At 34.7% G+C, this 18568-nt stretch overlaps 1 long non-coding RNA gene across 2 annotated transcripts in view; it reads right to left on the bottom strand.

The window, feature by feature from the left end:
• Positions 1-18568, bottom strand: part of LOC125690797 (uncharacterized) — a 72997-nt gene that overhangs the window by 35538 nt on the left and 18891 nt on the right. Inside the window, exon 1 of one of the 2 annotated variants that reach the window (XR_007375803.1) lies at positions 3610-3665. The exons of the other annotated variant lie outside the window; for it this stretch is intronic. This is a non-coding gene — a long non-coding RNA (uncharacterized LOC125690797). Of the gene's footprint in view, positions 1-3609; positions 3666-18568 lie in introns of those variants that run through there. 2 annotated transcript variants of the gene reach the window in all.

Raw genomic sequence — 18568 nt, 5'->3', positions numbered from 1 at the left:
CCACAGAGCAAATAATGTTAAAATCTTTAGAAATTCACTTTAAAAAACAAAAGTTAAGACAAGTTACTAAAGACACTCATTAGTGGGGACTAAACATCCCCACCAAGTTGGTAAATGCCTATTTAAGGTTAAGTGCTACTAGAAGGTGTCAAATTTTACTTGGTTCTCTAATTTCACATCCTAATCTCTCTCCTCCAGGAGTGGAAGACAACTAGATAGTCAAAAAGAGATAAAAAATTTATTTCAAGGCCAGTATCTTTTTTTTCCCCATACTTTATACTATTCTTTGTTAAAATAAAGCTTCTTCTTTCAAGAGAAGGCAAAGAGTAAAAATGTCTTGGTGAACTAGTATAAACACATTTTAAAAGTTTTTAATCATAAACAAGAACACACATTGCAACGTTCCCTTCACACTTCAGAATTACAGCTGGGTTTTCAGTACAGTAACTTATGCTACTACATTAGGCCTAAGCAGCCTAATATAAGAAATTAGAGTCTTCTCAATTTATTTTGTTTCACTTCAGGGATGGTAAAGTGCTTTGCCAGCTTTTCCCATTTTCACCAATCTGAATAATTAATTGTTTTAAATATCATTTACATTTTCTGATGAAAAGCAATACTTAAAATTTCATAAATAAGAAGCGTGCATAATTTGTGTTTCAATTACTGAATTTATAATCTCTTTAAATGCTATTCAGTGCACTGCTAATGTATTTGCAGTCAATAATTTCTAAATAGATGGCTTTCTAATATACATTCACAGTAGAAAATTGTACATATTTCAAGCTTTTCCTCATCCTGTAAGTACAAATAAAAATAAATTCTTCAGTGAATCAATGTACTGACCACATATATTTATATTTCAGGATTTATGACCAATCTACATTTTAAAAATGTAATTATATTCGTGCCTTCCCCTTCATCATTCTAGAGCAAATGAAAATATAAGAAATTAATCTTTCATTTGTCAAAATTACACTGTAACCACCAGACAGAGTGGAAACTAGAAACAAAAGTTAAATTTTGTTACAATTAATCTGCTACATTCTATAAATATGATAGAGTTCCCTTCTCTCTCTTTCTAGAGAAAGAAGATGTCTCGCATCTTTACACTCTGCCTCCGACCATTTACAGGATTACTGGAAGCAAACAAACAGCAAAATTGCAGTGACTATGCACAAGTGCATTATCCTTGCTGACCTATGAATGTTGAAAAAGCAAGTTTTTTTTGTACAAACATACTTCCATTAGAAGCTTATATTTGGAACCTGCATTTGGAGTAACTACTAGAAATTGCTTAAATATTTTCCTGCTATCTCCAGTAAGTTCTGCCTGCTTGTAATTTTTTTCTCACAGTTTTAATAAATACCTGCTCTATGGGAACCTCAGAGAGCCATCTAATCAAAGAGATCAAGTCCATTATGACTATTTATAAAAATATTAGGCTTGATTCAGTACTTTTGGAAAAGGAATAACCTGAGTTAATTAAACCTGTCTCCATTCTTACACTGAAGAGGCTGCAATTAATAATGGCAGATGTTATTACAGCTTCTTGACCTGGCTAAGGGACACTCTCTGTCTTTTGCCATAAGAACAGTGGAACTTAATCCCTTTTCTACCATTTTCTTTCTAATTATTAAATGCTTAGACTGATGTTAGTGAGGAAATAGTGAATGTTTATTAGGAAACAGCCAGGAGCCTCCAGAGATCAGGTAGATGAACATTTATAGTGAAAGTACCATCCAGTAATTTTAACAGAAGGCCTTCGGCAACTAATGCTTAATTGCTCTGGTCTGTTTGAATCTTCAGTGAACAGTGTTTCCAAGTAATTCTCTCCATTTAAAATAAATGTAATTGCTAACAAAGCCATATGCAACCTGCACAGTGAATGGTTCAGTGATTAGTGACTAGAATTTCACTTAGGCAAAGATTCATTGTGGAAGCTTAGGCTATCAAAATCATTCTGATTATTCTGCTCACTGCAAGTTTCAGGCACAGACTATGGGAATTAATTTTGCTTCTGCAAGACAAACACTTAGAGCTGTTCTTATTACTGATGTAACTTACTACTGTTGGATCAGAAATCAAATATCATGTATTTTATTTGAAATGAAATACTAGCTTCCTCTTACAGTACTTCCAAAAGAAATACTTTTGTGATTGAGCTACCAAAAAAGCTAGTGGTGGAGTTTCATAGTTTTGGCAACCTTAACTTCAATCTTTTGCTGCCTGTATACATTATATAGAGAAGTTTCCCAGGTCATTACTTCCACAGTTCTGTTATCATCAGGAGAAATAAACCATCAAAAGTTTATCATTAGTTAAACATTACAGATTATAAGAGGTTCTTGTGGCCTTAACATCTTCATTTCTATATAGTTTTCAAACTGTCTATCATTGTGTAAGCCTGAGCACTGATACACCTTGCAATAATTCTACTTCCAGAGGAAACAATTGGAACAGTGTACTGTTGAGCACTGAAATACTGTTTTCTTACAAAACTGAAAATTGCAAATAATCTATACTTAAATATTCATTAACGTTAGGCAAAGTTAGCTACATTTCCACAAACAGTTATTAGAAACTAAGTTCCAAACCATTCTACATGCTTTGTTTTGCAGTAATGTAAATTAATCTTCAAAATAAAATGTAACTTATTATTTCTTAACCTAAGAGATAAGTAACCTATTTGTTACTGTAATTGACTTGTTTTTGAAGTTTAAAAACATTTCTTCTACATTTTAGAAAGTTCCTTAATGTCTTATAGACCTCAGTAGATTACTGTTCTCTTACCGAAGACATTGTAATTTTCTGAGTATAAGGTTGTTTATATTTTTCTTTAATTTTTACGTATTAAAATTATCAAGGACACTGAGAAACCTTACAGTAGAAGTTGATCAATGATACGTTTTGGAATGTACAACAAGCTTAACCCAACTGGAAAATATTAACCCCTAGAAAAACAACAGTGTTAAAACATGTACTTTGATTCTTCAATTTATCAAGACTTAATGAGGTAAGGAAAAAGTCAGTTTTCCATATCTGTAATACAAATGATCTATATAAAGTAATCAACTGATAATAGCGTAAATTAAGGAGGTACAGAGAGCTACCGACTCTAGCTTTTTACCCATCTGCATTACCTCGTTACCCTTTTGTGAGATTTCTACTGAAATAATGTAGCTGAACATAAATTTCATACAACTATTTAAAGCCAACAGACAGCAAAACAGAAAAAAACATCTCACCTTTACTTTTATTTTTACTTATGACTAAATGACTGAGTTTCACATTGGTTACCTATGGCCAAATGACTACTCTGACATTTAACTTCTATAACTTCCTGTAATGAATTACGGTTATCGTAAGAAGGTAAACAATTGCACATACACACTTAGGAAATTTTTGCCTTTACCACAAGTGGTACAAATACATTGCTACATATCTCATACCACTCCCACTCAGGATTACATCATTTTGTATGGACATGGAATTAGGTGGATTCATTAACAGGCAACATAATACCTTACAAAAAATGCTTAACAAAAAAACTAACAAAAAACACACATTCACCATACAATGGAAAGTGGGCCTTGAACTAATACTGACCTGAAGTAAACACTTGCACTTTACAGTGTGGTGGTATTTGGAGACAGGGCACTGTGCCTGCATTAGTGCACAAATGTATCTACTGAGAGGGTTGCAGCTGGTTTAAAGAGCATTCATCAGGTCACACCAAGCACTAAAAACTGTCCAGCTGCAACCTATGTTTTCCTTGTCTAAACTTGATGGCTTTAACTAATGGTTAGTACAGCAGCAAAAACAGAGTTCCCACTGCTTGTTCATTCAGCTCCTGAGCAGGTATGGGAAGCATAGCTCAGGGCTCCTTGCTCAAGCACTGCTGCCATGCATCTCTGTATTATAGACACCTGGAAGCTACTTCACCCTTCTGCAATGACACACCTGATTAAAACCAAGCAGGAACCACAGCTTGCTAATAATGTGCTCAGAGGTACCCTAACCAATTTCTTGGTCAGAAAAGAGTTTGAACACATTGTAAAGGAGCTCATCTCCCTTACATTTTTTAAATGTTACTGGCATTAGTTGTAACTATCAATACAATTTTTATTTGATATATTTATACTTCAACACAAAGATACAATGTCAGATAAACACAGTTCCCTATTTGGGAGTGTTTGAATTCTGGTTAAGACAGACTGCTTGAAAAGAAGGTAAACAGATAAGAGAATCAGGCAAAGCATAGATCAGCAAATCACCTTTGCACAAAAGCCATGTCCTGCAGCTTTCCCTGAATGGCTGAGCAGCTATTTGAGAAAGCAGAACACAGCTCTGCTCTACGTTGTATGGAGATGTGGCTGGGGAATACCAGGTGCCCCGCACAATAAATGAATCCAAACAGGCAGGGGAAGTACCAGCCTCATGAATTGTACATTTAAAAATATGGTTCTGAGGGAAAACAAAGACCATTCACTAGCCTCATTACTACAAATAACTGCATAGTAGTAAAACTAAAGTCACTACTTACTTAACTCCATGGTACCTAAGATATCTAAGCACAATGGACATTTCAAATTATCACACGCAGTATTTAAGTATTTACAACACTGTGAATCTATGAACTGTACTTTCAACATTAAGAAAAAAACAGTATTTCCTAGTGAAAGCATAACACTGGAGAATATTTCCGTTATGTATTTTAACTCTTAACAAAAATGAAGTAAAACTTAAACATTATATCATATTGCTATATTAGTCAAGCACAAAGTGAGCCTTTCCCCAGCTGTCAAGAGGTGCACACATCTCAGTTAAGGCCCACAGTTTGAGCCCGAGTTTCTCACTGAGAAGAGGTAACCAGGAACTGGCAAGAATCCAAAGGAAAGCTGAGGCCTTTGTGACCTTCACCTGCTAGTCAGCTCAACACTGAATTCAAGTGAGCCCCTATCAGCAGTGAAAATGATGTCTCCCTCCTACCTTCCACTCTATTTCACAGATTTTCCAGTTGCAATTCTACAATTTGGACTTACACATATTACACTTAGGTAAACCTTCTGAACTGGGATCAGGCTGAATAGGAGTTTTCAGTTTATTTCAGACTATATTGGGTGCCAGGTAGTGTCACACATTTCTATCTTCAAAGAGGATTATTTGCGAGACTTGTAAAGGATCCTGATGTTGCTGTTAGAAACCTTATTTACTGTAGCAGTTGCCCCTCCTTCATACTTCAAGCCATACCAAAAAAAACCTCAAATGAGGCTGTAAGAAGTTCCTTTACTAACTCTAGAAATATAGAGTTCAAGTGAAATATCGCTGCATTCCCTCGTTGCTCAGGGCCTAGGGATATTGTATATGGGTATACGAGATGGGATTATAAATCTTGCTGTAGAGATTAACTCTCACCTGTCATTCATTGGTTTAGAGCATTTGTCTCACTATGGATAAGATTCCACAAGTAACAAGACTTACTAGGATACACATATATTAAAAAGAAAAATGCATTAGTGCGCAGGCTAAGGTGAATGTTCACTGTTACACATAATGACGCTAATGCTGCAAAATCCATATCAGTCTAGCATACATCTAAAATTCTATTACTGCATTATTGATTAATCACTTGAACTTCAAATTTAGTTGAGAACGATCTGAATGATTCAAGTACTTTGTCAATTTATTCTAGAACACCTTACCTGTCAAAATGAAGGGATTGGAAGGTGTTCTTTATTTACGCAGTGAAAATTCTTTTTTTGCTCAGTTATCCTTGAAAGTACCATGTACAGCACAGTCTTAATTGCACATATAAATAAAGTCATTGGAAGTAACAATGACTAATGTTTCAGGTACTTCAAATGTATTTGAAACATATACTTCCCTGCAGGAAACAATCACGTATTTGTTAACCTTGTTTTACTACTAATGGAGTCAAAACTTTCTAATATGCTAGTAGAAGACATCAGAAACTATACCGGTTTTTACTAAGTACTTTCAAAAGATGAACATTTATATAACGCATGAACTAACAAGTATCTCCAGACACTTTTTCTAACTTCTCTGCTAAATATATGTCACTGACAGGTTTTCTCTACAGCCTCATTTCATATCCGGCAACTCCTTTAGTTAGGAAAACATGTATATCAGTTAAAAGAAAAATACTTAACTTTCTTATGATTAGATGAGACTGAATTAAGTTGACAGGGAGATCCTGGAAGAATTTTCAGAAGTCATAATAGAGGCTAAGATAGTAAAGTGCATGAATGTTCACTGTCTTTGTGTGATGTAGTCACATTACATTTTTAGCAGACTTAATGATATCAGGTAGCTATATATGTGAGCAGAATCACAGAATCACAAGGTTGGAAACGACCTGCAAGATCATCTAGTCCAACCCCCCTCCCATTCCTATCAGTGCCACAAGCTACTAAACCATCTCTCGTAGCTCCTCATCCAGGCACCTCTTGAACACTGCCAGGGATGGCGACTCCACCACCTCCCTGGGCAGGCCATTCCAGTGCCTGACCACCCTCTGAGAGAAAAAGTTTCTCCTAATATCCAACCTAAACCTCCTCTGGTATAACTTCTGGCCATTTCCTCGGGTCCTACTATTTGCCTGGGAGAAGAGGCCAGACCCTTTTGCACCACAACCTCCCTTCAGGAAGTTGTAGAGTGCAATGAGGTCTCCCCTGAGCCTCCTCTTCTCCAGACTGAACAATCCCAGCTCCTTCAGCCTCTCCTCATAAGACTTGTGCTCCAGACCCCTCACCAGTTTCGTTGCCCTTCTCTGGACACGCTCCAGGGCCTCAATGTCTTTCTTGTAGTGAGGGGAAACCAGCTTCTCAAAGAATGCATAAAATGCATTACTGTAGAAATGGGAGGCATACTCAGTTCCCTTTTAGATTACTTAGTCTTTTCTGTGTTACTCTTTGATTAGAATTCAGAATCATCAACTTAAATATAAAAACACATTTTTAAAAATAAAAGGGAGAATGTAAAAGTGGACAATGAATAAAACATTTTCAGTTTGGTTTATTTCTGAATCAAATTTAAGAGAATAAGATCTACTCTGTAAGAATGGCATGCCCTCTCTGTGTAGCCAAAATGGTTATTGCATATATGTGTGTGTGTGTGTGTTCCCAACAAAAAAATTGCCAATATGGTTAAGCATTCAAAAAAATCTTGCAAAGAACAAGACCCAAATGAGAAATTGGGCCAGATGAAAAATTCTCCATGACATTTACAGAAGAAATACTTAAATGTACAACATTTAGATTTAAATGCACAAACCATCCTTTGAAAAACAGCATCATTAATGAAAGTTACTCTGAATTCATTCTCATCAGCTTGTTACAGCATGGGTCGGGATAACCAAGATATGCACATCTAGCTGCAAAATTAGATGCAGTCAACAGAGCAAAGAACTTGAAATAAATTATCCAATTACATCAGTGTCAGTTATTTCTTTTTCGGCACATATTTTAAGATATCATTTATTTGAAATAAATACTTATTTTCCAGATACATTACAGATGAACTGACATTCTCAAGGTGTTGGGTTTTTTTTGTTTGTTTTTCTTGTGTTCAAAGCTCAGTGTTGAAATTTTTCATACATCAGTGCATTACTAAATAAAAAAGGCTCACTTGTAGACCTTTGGCTTTGTATTGTTGGTTCCACAAGTACATACCACAGTATTATGTTTTGAATCTCAGTTCAGATCCTTCCTGCGTAGCCTATACTCAGTGCTATAAAGAAAGTGGTGATCTAGCTTACAGTAAAAAAATACAAGCATTTGTGCATCTTAAGTAACATAAATATATTGTGCCCGGATTTTATTGTCCCCTGTGATTTGGTTCCTATTTGACACACTTCATTTCAATTTGCTGCCTGAATTTTTTTTTTTTTTTTTTAAAAGTAATTGTTCTATGTATCATAGTGGGCAAACATTTTACAATTGGCCAACCCACTTTTTTTTTTTTTTTTCCCCTCTAACTTACTTGTTCAGAGACTTATTGAGTTAGGCTATAAGCAACCAGAGAATTCAGATTTTTCAGTTTTCATTAATTCAACAAGAATTGCCCTCCCCTACTTACAGAATTTTTTCCAGCTTATTTGGCTTACTAGCAAATTCTGTTACGGGATTTGGAAGGTATCTGTATTGCTTTAAATTCATTTAGTAAACCCCAAGAGGGTTTCAGAGGCAAAGCTTCTTAGCAAAGGATTGCAGACTTCTTGATGAGGAAAAGTTCAGCTAAAACTCTCAATGCCTGTAGCTCAGTGTAATTCAGTTACTCATAAGCTAAATTTGCTTATTTGACTTAGTTTTTATCAGTTCATTTAAGGAGTAATACATACCATGCAGTGAAAACTACATGGACATATAGGAATGTGTAAAGTACCTCTTGGATTGTCAAGAAAAGAAATGAATAAGCTTATTAGAGACAAAGGAGGCATACATAGAGATATATAATGCTTCAGTGTAAGAATTTGTTTTGCTGTTTAATCAATAGTTTAGCAAATAATAAGTTATTGCTGTAGGAAACACTTTTTTTTTTTTTTTAAGCAGAAAACCTAGTACACTCAAAACTTTCAAACAGACAAGACAGACATTTTTTACTACAGGGAACTAAATTAAGCAAAAAATAATTAAAATACATCGCAACAATAAGAAAACCAAAGATCAGACTGAACAGAAATATTACAAAATTAATCAGCAATATGAAATACCAATTCTTCTTTAGAAAAATAAATAGAAATGCAATTGTTTAATGAAGGGTCAATTTTTTCTTTTACACCTTAGTCATGCCAGATTGTCCTACAGCACCAGTTAGGAGGATGAGAACTATTATATAAATGTACTTAATGATTAAGATTTGAATGAGTTACTCAAGATTTCATAGAACATGGAATGAACTGCCAAAAAGGTATATATTTTTTTCCATGTTTAAGGTCTCTCACTTATCAATTCTTGTGTATATTAGTGAAAAATCTCTTTATATCACAGGTTGCTTAATCCTATAATTTGTGACAGAGCCATTAATTAAATCATCATTTTCCAGACTGAGGCTAGCACAGTATAATGGATCTTAAAATCTGTCTAGCCACAAACCCAAAATGCAGTAGTAATAAAATTGCAGTTGAAAAGTAAAAGTAAGGAAGCATTCCCCATGCTTAATTTGAAAACTGAAACAAGTAAAATCTTTCATCAAGAGGGTCAGGACAAAATAAGGAAAATCCCATGAAAATAATCAAAACTTTAGAGTGAGTTGACACTCAAAACTCCTATATATTTCTGGAGAAGGCCATTTCTTTACCTAAAGGGTTCCATTACTCTGGTATCAGATTAAGACTCAGTTTGCCTTTTGCCTCAGACAGATCGCTGGTACCATTAATCTTAAAATCACAGAATCACAGAATCACAGTACTGTAGGGGTTGGAAGGGACCTCCAAAGATCATTGAGTCCAACCCCCCTGCCAAAGCAGGTTCCCTACAAAATGCAAATGTACTTCTGTGATGAAGTGGTTTTCTTTTGAACCCCAAGCTGTGTTACCCCCATGCAAAACGCACTTTACACAGCATTTTGAAAATATTTTGTCCAACTCCATTTGTTACCAGCAGTACTGTCAAAAGCCCCAGAATTTTATAGGACAAACTAGGTGACAAAAATATATTTTAAAAAAGATTAGGACCAAAACTTGGAGAAGGATATGCACTTTTTAATTAAATAAAATTATTTTTTAAACATAAATTGATAAAATATACATGTAGGGGTCTATTCTTAACCCCAACAAGGGATATTTTGATAAGAAGATGTAACTGAATTTCCTTAAAATTACTGAGGGACTTAGGGACCTGCTTAAATTATCTCTCTTGTTTAATTTGCCATTTGGACATGAAGAGCTGAATATGAATCTTCATAGAATTGGGGAACTTAGTGATGGAAGAAAAAGCCCTCAAGTGATGGCTTCCCATAGGGAAACTATTCTACAGACTAATGTGTCTTTCTGTCAGAACGTTTTTCATGATATTTAGTATAAGTTTTCCTGTTCCTAATTCCATCATATTATTAATATATATCTTACTGTACAACACTAAAACCACTTCCAGCCTTCTTGACATTTACATAATTATATTCTTATGGACGGCCTTTTAAGTTAAAGCTAAGGTGTCCCTATTTCACTTCTAAAGAGTTTCCTTCATCTCAATTTTTCCAAATTATTTTTCTCTTCCTCACTAATGATAAACTATTTCCCAGTGTAGTCATTTCACCCTATTTATAAATTTTATTGCAAGAAATGGGAGGCCGTGCTTCTGTCACAGGAACTTTTAAATCAATCCTCCACTTTGTAAAGCAGATACATGGGTTTGTGGAGGAAATCTCAACCCAGGAACCATCCCTTGTTTCCCCATTCCATTTCTTGAGATGTTGGCTGCTTACTTACAGTTATCTTCTTTGGTTGCTTGCTTAATGTTTCCTAGATGCACAATGCCAGAGAAACTCAGTGAAGTTTTTACATAAAATTGTGATTGCATTTTGATATGGAATGTAACAAAGTACCTCAGAATCCTAATCAAATCGTAAATATATCATGAAAATTAAATGCATTGAAGTGCTTACTACACCAAATAAAAGAAATTATCTTTCTTTTGAACGGTGAAAAGTACATCAAAAGGTAAGACATATAAGATAAAGCTGGTTTAATTAGTGTTGATGAGAAATTCCAGTCATTTATGTCACAAATATATATCAGTCAAACATGCTTATATTATTTGCTCAAGTTATTCATAATAAGTTTGATGCCTTCAATTCCCATGTAATTATTTCAGATTAACTTGTTGAAATAATGGCACATTAATGCAGTCTTAGCAGAACTAACAGTCTACCCCTTACATAGCTTCCCACTGGAAATTTGAGCCTACTAATACATTTTGGAAATTTACTCTTTGAGAGAAATTATGCCAAACAAGCTTAGCAGCTTCTTGCTGATCAACATTGAGTCCTGACAGTTCATTAGGAATTGCTTTGAAGTACAGCAGGAACAGGGACACAAAGATAGACCTAGCAAAAGATAATCACTGTGGCTTGTGTCCTCAAAAATTAACTCAAGAAGGATTCAAGTTTGCTTTGGAACACTATTAAAGACAGTACAAGGAACATCTAGAAAAGAAAGAGGCAAGCTGGGAAAACAAAGGTAAAAATCAGAAAATAGCTGATAAAAATCATACCAAATCATCAGGCATATGAAATACGTCTTGTGGATTGAAATAATTTATTGCTGCATGCTTAAGAATTACAAGATCTATACTTATTGAGTACTTTAATTTCTAAGAGAAAGTGGAGAGAATGCGTGAACACATCTAAACAAGAAAAAAATAAGTTGAAAAGATTAAATGATCTGTGAAATGCAAGTACTTGGAAGAGAGACAGAACGGTTAAAATAGCAGACATAGGAATGTGAAGTTCCTGAGACAGTGGCTATAGAGCCTTTCATAAATTTCGCATTAACACCGCTGTGTTTGTTCGTAGCCTATAGAATTGAAATCATACAAAAAACCCAAAAAACTAGCACAAACAAAATAAACTGTTGTGTGCTAAGTATTGCTATTGGTTGGTAACAGCCTATATCAATGGATGAGAGTAACAGCTTATCAGTAGATAACAATTAGTACAACAGAAGTTTCAAATATGCCTACATGAAGTAAAATTGTACCAAATATTCTACTCCAAACTCTTCTCTAGTCTCTTTCTTTTAAACTGTTATAAAGGTTGAAATTTAGAATGATTCATATGGGAAAAGGCAGCTAACTGTCAGAGTGTATGAAATATAAGTCACATCATAAAAATCTAATTACAGAAATTTATTATAAAACTTCAAATATAGTCTCAGTCTCTTATATTAAGGGCATAATTTTAAATAATTTACTTACAGTTGTTAGATTGTTCAATCATATTCTGCTTAATTCAAAATATAGCAGGTTTCATATACACATGCTTGAACGTCACTTAACAAGCATTTACTAACTTATCATCAGTAACAGCTGCCATTCCATATATAAATATGATTTGGATGAGGAAAGCCAAACATCACCTTGATCTGAACTTGGCTAGAGATGATAAGAAAAAAGAAAGACTTCTACAGTTATCCATGGAATGGAACACCTCTCCTATAAGAAGAGACTGAGAGAGCTGGGGCTCCTCAGCCTGGAAAAGAGAAGGCTGTGAGGTGACCTGATAGCAGTCTTTTGGTATCTAAAGGAAGATACAGGAAAGAAGGGGACAGACTCTTTAGCAGGGTCTGTGGTTATAGTACAAGGGGAAGTGGCTTCAAGCTCAAAGAGCATAGACTTAGGTTAGAAATAGGGAAAAAGATCTCTTACACTGAGGGTGGTGAGGCACTGGAACAGGTTTCCCAATGATATGGTTGATGTTCCATCCCCCCCATCCTGAGATTTTAAAGGCAAGGCTGGATAAGGCCCTGGGCAACCTGATCTAGCTGTGATGTCCCTGTTCATTGCAGCAGAGATGGAGTAGATGGACTTCAGAGAAACCTTCCAACTCCAAGGATTCTATGATATTTTTTTTTCTGAAGACATTTAATCTTTAGAAATCAAATTATATTTAAACATTCTCAGTAAAGTGACCCTCTGTCCTTTCTGTGAAAGTACCTCTCTCTGCCAGAGGACAGAATGAAGAGCATGATTTTCGAATCCAATTCAGTACATATGCCTTACATACCAAATATTTTGGGTATGGCTTATTAAGCTTAGTGTCAGTGTTGAGTATTTAAGCTTACTTTGACTGACATTAATGTAAGATCTAAAAACAAAGAAATGTTTTTGAGATCAGATTCAGAATTGATATAAGCCCTACTGCCCTTAGTTCTAGCCACAAAAGCTAGTCAATCATTTGAGATATGGGCATAACCTGAATCTAGTTATTAAGAACAAGGATATTAAAGTTATCATCAGGAACTACATAGAGACTTTCCTGCAATGTAGAATGAAATATTTCAGAAAGCACTCAGTCCTTGTAACTTTTGTCTGTAAAATTACTTTAGAAAGGTATAACACAAAATAAACAAACTTAAAAGGAAATAAAAATGAGCAATTAAATATGCAATACAGATGGTAGGAAAATTGTCTAAAGACACTATACTTAGACAAAAGTTTTTACTCATCTACCCTTTTACCACTTCTTTCTACTTCTTCCTGTTCTACTTCCCAGGGGAAAAAAAGAAGTTGAAAAACAAACTACTACATCTCAGAAAAATAAATTTTAAAAATATGGACCATAACTAAAGAGGGGAAATGGTTAAGAACTTAGTCTCTAATAATTTACACACACAGTATTCACATACAAATAGGCCAAATGGCTTAGAAGAAGCTTAGCATTTTCCATGTCTTTCACAATAAAGATGTGGAAACTTTTAAAATGAAAGTCAAAATATCTGATAGATAGTTAAAAAATGAAAGAATTCTTATCCAGTAAGAATAAAGATATGACAGATGGGTTATCCTAATTATTTGTACTGATATTCCTAGTGTTTGTAAGCTAGTTGACACACTGAAATTGGATAGGGATCCACTGTCAGAGAAAAAGCTCAGTGATGTTAAAAATAAATGTAATAATAATAAAATAATAATAATAATACAGAGCACCAAGCACAACTCAATAAATTGGACAGTCTATGAACAAGATCAACAGTTCCTCAGACGTTTTGTATCTGCATTTGGTCATAATACTTAGTTAAATATCAGGTTTCATGTGTAAAGCAGACTCAGTATTGGACAAATGAAAGACTTAAATATCACACTGATATTTACGTGTATTTTCAGAAATGAACATCTCAGCTTCAGGTATGAAAAGGTAATTTCCGCATCAAGTAGAGATATAGGTAAACAATACATTTCTATCATACTAGGGTGAGGTAATGTAGACAACTTCAAAGATACAGTTGTACTTTTTCCAGTGAACCAACAAATTTGCTGGTCTAGGTTACTGTGTTAATATGGTATGCTTGGTTTTCTGAAAGATTCTGATGAGATATGTCACCAAAGCTAATGAAGCTATCAAGTTGCAAACTTCTGAAAGAATACTGGTTTAAAAGAGAGAAAGCAAAGTGTTGGAATAAATCAACAGTTTTCACAGGGAAGTTATTTACCATGGTGATATCCTTGAATATATTTCCTTTGAAGCCCAGAAAGATAAAATCTATCAGAAAACAACAGGGTAAAGAAAAGACAGATCATGAGTTACTATTTAGAATAATAGCTTAGACAAAACGTATAGCTTAGGAATCCTCTAATAAACTACTGATTGCTGAACCAATTTAATCCTTGCTTTTTACTGTTTCCTATACTGGTTTTCCTCTGCCTTTCTAACTTGCCATCCTCAAAGACAAGTTATTGGGAAAGATTCTGTACTGGAGCATTGTTGTAGTTAAATTCTGAAAACTCTTTATGGGAAACAGGAACACTGAAGATCTAATATCTGAAATTTTGTGTTCATACCTACTTAATGAGTGACAAGAGCTTTCCCTACTGTTTGCATTCTTAAGTTTTTTAGACATACGATTCTCTTGATGCTGGCTTCAAAAGCGTGAAGTAAGCTGGCTCAAATTACAGAAAAAGTATTTCTTAATTTCACATATACTGTGAAATATCACTGTTAACAGACATTCTATGACACATTTATTTTTTGATATCCAGAGCCTACAGAATTGCAAAGGATATTAGGTCCCAAACAAAAATAATTACAACTCAATTTAAAGACAGACTGATCTTAACCATGAGAGAAAAACCTCACAAGTCTATGTCTTTTGATCTAGGAGGAAAACATTAAATCATCTCATCAAAACAAGAACATTTATAGAGATCCTTTCTGCACTCAGGTTTGAACAGCAGCTAGTTATTTGCCGAACGGAGGTGGCAACAAAGAGCAACTTACAAAGAGTTTGAGCATTTATAGCCATAAATTTATCAACTTAGCAGCATCACACTGAACTCTGCTGAGCTCTCCATCCTCCTCTGATGGTGTGTTATAGCCACACTAATGCGAATAGCTTAATCTGTGGTGGCAGTACTAACAGCTACCTCATACACATTAGCAGTTTTTTTCACATACATTACATCAGAAACATTCATGATGCCAATCCAGTCATATTCTGTGCACTGGTTTTTGTTTCAAGACGGTGGAAAAATACCACTTCTACGCCAACCTCTGAACCCAATATCTGTAATCTGTAAGTTTGCCCAATGCAGCTTCATCATCTTCCAGCAAAACAGAAATCACAACTTTTGACACTCTGATTTTACTTACAACACCAGAAAGGAAATGCATTTCCCAGGGTAAACAGATTTATATAAATTAATAATACTATGATTGTATCTGTTAAATCACTTTCTAAAATATTTCAATAACTTCAATAAAACCAAAATCAGCCGTGAGAGATTCTTTAGCTATTTCCAGGTCCACTGGGAGGTGTTAAGGCCATTTTCAAAAATTCTTTGTGACATATGAAGTAAACGTCTGTGCTTTCCTTTCAGTAATCTCTTGAATCCAGCTGGCATAAATGGGACTCTCTCCAAATGCATTCTAAATACACATATTAAGATTGAATTGTTCACTCTGATCTTCACATGCCCTGCCAAATAAATAAATGTCCTCATTCTTCATCACTGAGGCTTTTGGGAGTTGTGGGTCCCAATTGATTCTCCAGTGCCTCTACTTTATGACATCATTCTCCACTAGTTTATTGGATACACCTTGAAAATTTAATTTAATTTGATTTTTCCCTCTAGGTTAAGAGAGATATAGATTTTTCTACCACCTGTTCCATAGTTGTCTCAAATGACCAAATGTTAGGGAAAACATTGAATCTCTGAATCTTTTTATTTATTTAGGAGGTGCAAGGTATTTAATCTTCTGCAGTAGGTTGCAAAGAAGCCAGATCAGCCAAAAGGATGAACATCTCTGGGAACGGTTAATATATGAATAAGATATTTGCTGTCACCTACTACCTTTGATGACAACTTTTGCTAATATCTTAGTTTCTTGAGCAAGTTTCCTTAACTCCAAAGCACAAAATGCATGCAAGAAACTGAGAAAAAATAAAAAAAAAAAAATCGAGAAAATAATCACAACTTTAAAATGAAAATGGAACCGTTCTGTGAATATTACCATACTCTTTATTTCTTTCAGATAAACAAAATACTTAGAGAACATTGTTTTTTTTTTTTAAAAAAAAAAACAAAAAAAACCACTTAGAACTGTTATAGATGAAAATACGCAAGTTGTATGCCCTTAAGCACATTTAAATGCTGCAGTTGAACCTCAGTCATGAAAACGAATTCTGAATTTTGTCTGATATGTCCCTTGACAAAACTGACCATGCAGGAATTTTTTTTGCAAGGCAGAACTGACAGGGTCTTTGAAATATCTTAATTCTGCTGCTCAGTGTGGTTGACAGTGCTTCTCTTAAAGAAAGGAAACATGTCCATGAAGTATTTTTTTCTAACCTTGATTTTAGACTGTAGTTCAAGTGTTTCTGTTTCAGTTCTGTTTCAGATATCTTAAAAACATTTATACAGAAATAGTTCAGAAGGAGTAAGATTTAAGCTTGTGCTTCCACAATTTATCTGTCAGAATAGCCTGGGGAGGAGTTAGTCATAATTGCTTTGAAAAAGTGCATGATACAAGAGATTCTGGCAGCTGATTTTTTAATGATCCTTGTGCAGTTTTCAGAGCACTGTCAAACTACTTTCATCAATCACAATAGGTCCCAAAATTAGCCAGCTGGTATAAGCTGTGTAGTTCACTTTAAAAGAACTCTTGTGTTAACTTCTAAGATCAGTTAAGACTTATAAACCACTGCTTTCTCATGCACAAAATCAATGCTACAATGACCATTTTTAGCAAGATATTGGCTCAACGTGTTGTGTTCCTTACTCAAACTTCACCTCCTGTTCCCAGTCATGGAAAACTAGAGAAAAACTGTTTCCAACGCATTTCAAAAAATCATATTTTTTCCTCAGATAATTAACCGGATGTATAGTTGTATAATCAATGAGTATTAAGATGTTACAATTACAAAATAAACAAGAGAGCTTGGCAAAGCAGATGATAACAAAAAGAGAATAGAAAGCTTACCCCTATCCTGGGCTCACTTACAAAACTCCAGCAGAGCAGATTTCCAGAAGAGATCCTTCCCCAGTGGTAGCCAGCTCTTAAATAGGTCTAGGAGAGGTGGAGCCTGGCTCCACCCCTTCCGGCAGCACAGCTGAATTGCCTCCACCTGTGCTCCTCTGGCTGACTCATGGCTCACCTCAGGTGATCAATCAGAGGTTCAGGCCGTAACTCAGCAGTTCCCATACATATAGTTGATTCTTTTCCTTTCCTATTTATCATTTCTGCTTAAGTTGATAGTATGTATAAAAAATCCTAGTTGAATTCTGAGCATTAAAAGCTGGAGAATCAGACAGTAAGTTTTTCATCCAACTCCAGGCCAACCCAGAGTGAAGCAAGTGCAAATAAAAAAAATGCTTATATAATCAAACCTTAAACTAAGGTCTACAACAGAGATTATTTTCCCTAGCGATTTATTTTCCAGATATTTATTTTCAGGTCTTCAGATTTAATTCATCTGATTGTAGATCTATGCTATTATAACATAGGAGAATTGGCAGTTTAGCTTAGTAATTCCTACATCTATTTCAGGGTGAAGTGGAATAACATGAAACTTTGCAAGCATATTTTTATTGTGGAATTTAAATGTCCTCAAAGAAAAACTCCCCCTATCCTTCTCCCTTTATACAAGTGCTTTGAAGACGATCTACTGAAGCAACAGCCAGCAACACAGTAATCGGCATTTTTTGAGACAAAGCAACTATATTTTGCTGGTGGACAGAATTTCTGCATATTTTTTTGCACTGTGGACCACCTGATATACATTGCATCTTTGATATCTTATGAAGAATGACTTTCATACAAAAGATAACTTTACCATTTGATAATGGAATCCTTCTAAATACATTCAAGATTTCACATACCTCGCTTATACCCAACGAACAAACTGAAGATTAAAAAATATTGCTTGAACAAGAATAAAAGAGATAGCAAATACAGCAATGTTGTATCAGAGCTAGTCATATCACAATAAGAGATTTCTCAAGAGTTTGTTGTGCTATGGTATTAACCCCACATGGTTAACATTCTCTAGAAATCTTAGATAATCTCACCACTGTGATCTGCTTACTAACTATACAGGTAGTATTTATTAATTTTTAAAAGCACAAAAAGATTTGGGAAATTTTGGATTTGTTTGATCTTTTTTACTTTATTCATATCTCCAAGAAAAAGTATTTTACATGATGACCTCACTGTTAAAACAGCACGTAATTAAAAACAGATTGCCTTACAAAGCTTAGTTTATTCCCATACAGTGCCAAGATGTGCTCTCCTAGAACAGTGACATGCTGTGGAATGTTTTACAGAATACTTCCAGAGGACATGGAAGCTTTGCCTATACTAGTTTACTGTGGCAGATGGAACGTTTAAATAT

This window comes from Lagopus muta, chromosome 3 (assembly GCF_023343835.1).
Source record: "Lagopus muta isolate bLagMut1 chromosome 3, bLagMut1 primary, whole genome shotgun sequence".
Lineage (NCBI taxonomy): Eukaryota > Metazoa > Chordata > Aves > Galliformes > Phasianidae > Lagopus > Lagopus muta.
Note: the sequence above shows the minus strand (reverse complement) of the source record. Positions and strands in the feature narration are given on the sequence as shown.